This window comes from Papaver somniferum, unplaced genomic scaffold, assembly GCF_003573695.1.
Source record: "Papaver somniferum cultivar HN1 unplaced genomic scaffold, ASM357369v1 unplaced-scaffold_107, whole genome shotgun sequence".
NCBI lineage: Eukaryota > Viridiplantae > Streptophyta > Magnoliopsida > Ranunculales > Papaveraceae > Papaver > Papaver somniferum.
In genome coordinates, this window is record NW_020619603.1 from 5,490,122 (window position 1) to 5,496,732 (window position 6,611).

The following is a 6,611-nucleotide window of genomic DNA, read 5'->3' on the forward strand; positions in this document are numbered from 1 at the left end:
GAGATCTTTTGAAGAGTTGAGGTAGAACTATAGGAGAGAGAAAGTTATTTGATCCTCAATTTAGGGTTTTATCTTCTTCTTTCCTTGTATTCATTTCTAAGCTTAATAAAATCCTTATAAGTGTTCTTCATGATGATTTCCTAGTTTGCCGGGAATTCTCTATCAATCGTGGAAGCGCCAACAGCCAGCATCCATGGCGCCAGATTAGCCGCAGTCATTGGGGCAGGGCCGGAGTTTCCTGTTGCACAAGACACTAAAATTCCTTTCTCCATGGCTGCAAAAGCTCCGATAGCAATCGCATTTTGATAGTATTGATGAGTGTCCTGAGGAACACCAAATGATAGTGTTGAGATTATTAGTCCCACATTGTCGGGTTATCTACGATCCTGTGGCTTATAATCTCCTAGGGCCTCTCCACTCATTGCCAATTGGTTTTGAGTTGGATGCCCCCAGACTTTAACATGGTATCAGAGCAGGCTATTTTTGTGGAGTCATTTGACCACACCTTTACTCCGCATCACCCGATTTATTGTCCACGTGTTAGACCCAACGAGGCTACACGTGAGGGGGCGTGTTGAGATTATTAGTCCTACATTGCCGGGTTATCTACGATCCTGCGGTTTATAATCTCTTAGGGCCTCTCCACTCACTTCCAATTGGTTTTGAGTTGGATGCCCGTGTTCTAACAGATAGGGACATCACGTCAACTCCATCTACAATAGCTTGATCCATGGCATCAGTTTCAGCGATTCCAGCTAGTTTCCAAAGGATCTTATATGCAGCAATTCTAGCCTTAGTTGCAATACCTTTGGCTTCTCCAACAGCATGTTTAGAGATCCCAGCGTTCTTCACGGAAGCTCCAGCTGCAGTAGAAGCACAGTGTGTACCATGCTCAACTGTATCTCTAGGGAGATTTTGAGTCTGTACCATCTGCATCAACTTTGCGTCCTATCATTGCCTCAGCACCTTTGTAAAAGGCTTGTGCACCAATTATCTTCCGATTACAATACGGAAAATCAGCTCCCGTATCACAAATACCTTTCCATTTTTCTGTTACAGGACCCAAACCCGAGTCATTGAAACTTTGTCGTTCCGGCCAGATTCCGGAATCAAAGACGCCAATTATGACATCATCCCCATAACCTGAGTTATGGCAAAGACCATGCAGAATTATCACTACTGAGACCTAGGAACTGAGGAGTATGAGTGGTAAAGAGTTGGTAAATCTGCTCAGGGATAACTTCCTGGTCCACTCTCAAGATGTGATACTTCAAATGGTGTTAGTCGTGCTGCAAAACCATGCATAGCATGGCTGTAAGTATAAATGATTTCCCGGGACGATTGACCATTATATGACGATGATGATAGTGTAGGTGGAAGAGAATGGAGGACTGAAGCATACCAATCTACATGAGAACTGAAAACCTGTGGCTTCTCCGTTTTGGACACATGTATTATGAAGGTCTTTTGTTGTGCATGATCTACCTGAGAAAATGATATTTCAGGGAAGATCAATAGAGTAACAAAGGTAAGGAAAAGTGTACATCAGGTACTTTGCTTGGACATTTTTGTTAACAATATTTATGTTGCTTGAACTTTTCTTACTGATACCTGCTGCCTATATATATTTATCAAAATACTTATCGTGGGCCAAATTGATGGTCCAAATGAAGGCCAATCCATGGGAGCATTCAGCCATTTGTCCATAAATTATTAATATCAGAACCTGATCTGCAGTCTGCACATTTTATTAACAAATTCATTGGGACGTCTGCATAGCAGTCAAGATCCTAGAATCGTGCATTATATAATCCAATTAGATGCAATATATATTGCTCATGCAAATTTGAAATGCCACCAACGTGCAACATGTTTTTCACGACAAGATCCACCCATGTGGCTTGTGCATTAAATTGTCATGTTTCTCCATGTGTTTAGATGTTATCTCCATAATGGTTGCAACATGTTACTCTTGTACAGAGTTCCTCAACATGTTGTGTTTTATATAGGTCTGCACAACGGGTAGGGTGGGTAGGATATGGCCTATACCCGCCACCCTACCCGTTTGTTGGCGGTTAAGAAAATCTTTACCCGCCATCCTACCCGCCAAATAATGGATAGAGTAGGATACGGTTAAAAAACTGGCGGGTAGGGTAGGGTTGGCGGGTAGGAGCAGGGTATGTGCACTCCTAGGTAGGGTGGGTAGGATATGGCCTATACCCGCCACCCTACCCTTTTACTGGCGGTTAAGAAAACCTTTACCCGCCATCCTACCCGCCAAATAGTGGATAGGATAGGATACGGTTAAAAAACTGGCGGGTAAGATAGAATTGACGGGTATGAATAGGGTATGTGCACCCCTAGTTTTATATAATGTTTTCTGCAGCTCCATCTAAGCAAAATCTCTGTGTACAATAACTGCAGCTCGACCTTCGAGTATAAAGAAGCGTCAGAGATTTTAAATCCATATTTCCAGATTTAGTAAATGTTACAAAGAGATCCAATCTGAAATAGTAGTCGGTAGCTGGCCTTGGAATCCGTCCAGGTCAGTATGACTTTTTTTGTATTTTTGTATGTTTAGTTACAGTGTATAATAATCCAGCCTCTTCTATACATCCATGCCTGAAGCTGAACAGCAATCGATCCCTTGAACCCATCTTAAATTGAAGATTACAAAGAAATATTTTCTCAGGCTCTAATTCCGAAATTACATAGTTAAGAATAATGCATCCTCTTCTTACTAGACTATCCACTGTAGGAATTGCAACCTACACCGACACCTAAAATTGAATTTTAGGTGGCAAATACACTTTAATCTATCAAAGAAGATAGATTAAAAAGCACACAAGTCGTGTGTGGACTGATACAAAAATAGATTAAAAAGCACACAAATCGTGTATGGGCTGATACAAAAGACTATGAGCAAAAAGCCCACAGAAACAAAAGCAAACCTAAAGGAAATTAATTCAAGGAGGCAAACCTAAAGGAGGCAAATGCACTTAAAGGAAATTAATTTAAGGATGCCTGTTATGTGCAAATCAACCAACTATAGCAGGATTTCGAGCTGAAACCTGTAAGTTTAATGGTTGCATAGTGACGGTGGTAGTAAGAATAGCTCTGTTAGTACTTCTATTCGGCTGCAGATAGGTTTCTTTTAAGATGTACATTCCAAGCACCATTCTCTATAATTTATCTCGAATTTTCAAGTAGAGCTAATGATGCAGTTCGGGTTTGCAATTGTTGGAAACATCAGCATTTACAAGAAACTTACAAGCAACAACGCATAATAGAAATGGTTTTGTCAAGCCACAAAGTCATGTAGTAGAAGATTGGAAAGAGAATACTAAAGTTTGCAATTTACTAATCAAGGAAAAAGAGAACATCATAAGGAGGGGGACATAAGACCGAACCTCCAATAACAAAGAAAAGAAATTAAAGAACCACTAAAGATACCCCAACGAAAACGGTGTGCAAGTTATCTCTGGCCGCCCTAACCATCAATTAAATTGAAAACATTTGAAAACATTAAACAGAAGAAATTAAACTAGTAGAAGTAATATCCCACAAAAATGCAATTGGACTCTTAACAACATGAACTCCGTCATACCATTCAATCGACCCAAATGCCTCCTTCATGGTATCCACATCCGTTAGCCTTGATTCGAATGTGATTTGATAAGGTAAACTCGTCTTATCCTTGCTAAACACTAGTTTGGTTGGGGACACACTAATCTTAACAAATGGCGTACGGGATCTAACTTTAAGTTTGTAAACTGCATTCAGTGAACTTCCAACATTCTTAACCACTCTCTTATACTTTACAGTATCAAAACCGGACTTGAAAACAACAGAAAATGATGGATAGTTAAGGTCGCCCGGACTAGATAGCCCGATTGACTTGCAATCAACCTTCCTATCCTTGGTAAAAACTGAAATCTGTTTCTCATCATAACCGATGGAGCATAAGAATGCTTCATAATCACTAGGACCAATGTCGTATACCAAACCCGGATTTAGAGCTGGATTTGGATCCACATGGCCAGACCCATGTTGGAAGGGTGTCGAAAATTTTCCTGTACCAATATCAGTAATATACTTACCTGAATTGTCTACATCATAGGCAGTAGTCATCAAAGCAGATCTGATTGCAGCTGGAGACCAGTTAGGATAAACCTTTCGAAGCAGCCCAGCCAAACCGCTGACATGAGGGCATGCCATTGAAGTACCAGACCATATTTTGAACTCTCCCAAAGATGTTGGATCTGCACGATATCCGGTAACAGCAGCCAAGATATCTACGCCTGGTGCAATCAGATCTGGTTTAAGAATCTCAGGTGTTATTTTGTTCGGACCACGGTTAGAAAAAGCTGCAACTTTTGGGGCAGGAGATGCAGAAGAACCAATTACAGTACCACGGAATTTGATCGTTGCGATAGGCTTTTTACCATTTGATTTATTATTAAAATAGTATTGTAAGATCTTTATGCTAGACGTCCTACTTACTTCAGCTGCTGGAACTGGATAAGGTTCAACAGACAATTCCTCCGCATTGTTAAGAACAATCATTCCGGCACCACCCGCATTTTTAACTACAGTCCCTTTAGCTTCTCCTGAAATTCCTCCGGCATCACAGATGACAATTTTTCCAGCAACTTCGCTAGAACTTAATGATCCTTCCAAACATAATGGGCTGTTACGATTGACACCAATAACATAAATGAGTTCCAGGTAAGCGTCATTCGGTATTGCATCGCTGGAGTACAGGGTAGCTCCAGGAATTACTTGACCATCGCCTAAAATTACATCCGCACGGAATTCTCTATCAACTGTGGATGCTCCAACGGTCAATATCCACGGCGCAATATTTTTCACAGTCATTGGGGCAGGTCCATCGTTTCCAGTTGCACAAGAAACTATATACTTCCTTTCTCCATAGCCGAAAAAGCTCCGATGGCAATCGCATTTTGATAGTATTGATCAGTGTCTGTTGAGTAATGCAATATTAACTTATTAGTAGTAGTAGCGTAATAATATTGTATGACGTTGTCTCTAACAGTCTAAGTCAAAAACTCTAGTGTTTGTAATGAAGAACCAGTGAAAAAAAAAAAATCGAGTGTAAGCTATTTGCTCTCCTTACTGTCTGCTACAGAGTCAGTAACAAACTTACTCTCTGATTCACCAAACTTACCAATCGTTGAATTCTCAACTCCAGTAGATAAAGATATCACATCAACTCCATCTGCTATAGCTTGATCAATGGCAGCTAGAATATCAGAATCAGTACCTTCCCTACCCCAACCGAACTTGTACGATGCAATTCTAGCCTTAGTTGCAATACCTCTGGCTTCTCTACCGGCATATTTATAAGCCCCAGAAATTTTAACAGAAGCCCCGGCTGCAGTTGATGCACAATGTGTGCCATGTCCATCTGTATCTAGCGGGGATCTCGATTCTGTACCATCTTTATCTACTCTGTGTCCTTTCCATTCTTCAAAACCTTTGTAAAATGCTCGTGCACCAATTAACTTCTGGTTACAAGACGTTGCCGGAAAATCTGGTCCCGCCTCACAGGTACCTTTCCATCTTTTCGGTACGGGACCTAAACCGGAGTCATCAAAACTTGGATGTCTAGGCCAGATTCCAGAATCCACAACACCAATTATGACATCATCACCATAACCCGAGTTATGCCAAATACCAGAAGGATCACTATTAAGACCTAGGAACTCGGGGGTATGAGTGGTATAGAATTTGTGAATACGCTCAGGAATGACTGAGACGATTCCTGGTCGACTCTCAAGATGTGAAGCTTGAAGTGGTGTCAGTCTTGCCGCAAAACCATGAACAGCATGGTTGTAAGCATAAATGATTTCTGGAGATGATCGACCATTGTCTGATGACAATAATACTGAAGGTGGAAGAGACTGGAGGGTTGATGTATACCAATCTACATGAGAACTAAAGACCTGTGGCTTCTCGGATTTCGATACATGTATTATGAAGGTTTTTGGTTGTTCATGATCTTCATGAGAAAATGCAGAAAAGATCAATAGAGTAACAAAGGTAAAGAAAGCAAGGACTGATGTGCTCTTCTTTGACATTTTTGTTTCACAAAGATGTTGCTTGATCTCTTCTTACAAATTCCGGCCAATATATAATGACGGTGACAATTATCAATTACCGGTCCAACCCATCGTGCCACTCAGCGATTGGCTCATGCAGTCAACCACGAAAAATAATTCATAGGGATGTGTACATGGCAGTCATGATCCAAGAATCTTGCACTGTATATCCAGTCGTGCAATTTATAAATATCGCCAACGTGCAATATGTTTTTCCCGACAACGATCCACATATCCCTCGGATAAGAAAAAAATGACTCAAAAAAAATGTGCATTTAGTTGTCATGTTTCTCCAGGTGATCAGAACTTATCCGCTAGGGTTGCACCATGTTGTTACTCTTGGACTGCTAACTATTTAATTAACATTTTGTGTTTATTATAAATGTACTAGTTATCATCTGTGATATTTATCAATAAATGCCAACTATTCAATACATAGATCTATTACAAATGAACGAGACCATCCATAATGATCAGACTGATCAATTG

The 6,611-nt window shown here is 40.5% G+C and overlaps 1 pseudogene; it reads right to left on the minus strand.

The window, feature by feature from the left end:
* Positions 1–3,496: 3,496 nt before the first annotated feature.
* LOC113327938 lies at positions 3,497–6,101 on the minus strand (annotated as a pseudogene).
* Positions 6,102–6,611: the final 510 nt, after the last annotated feature.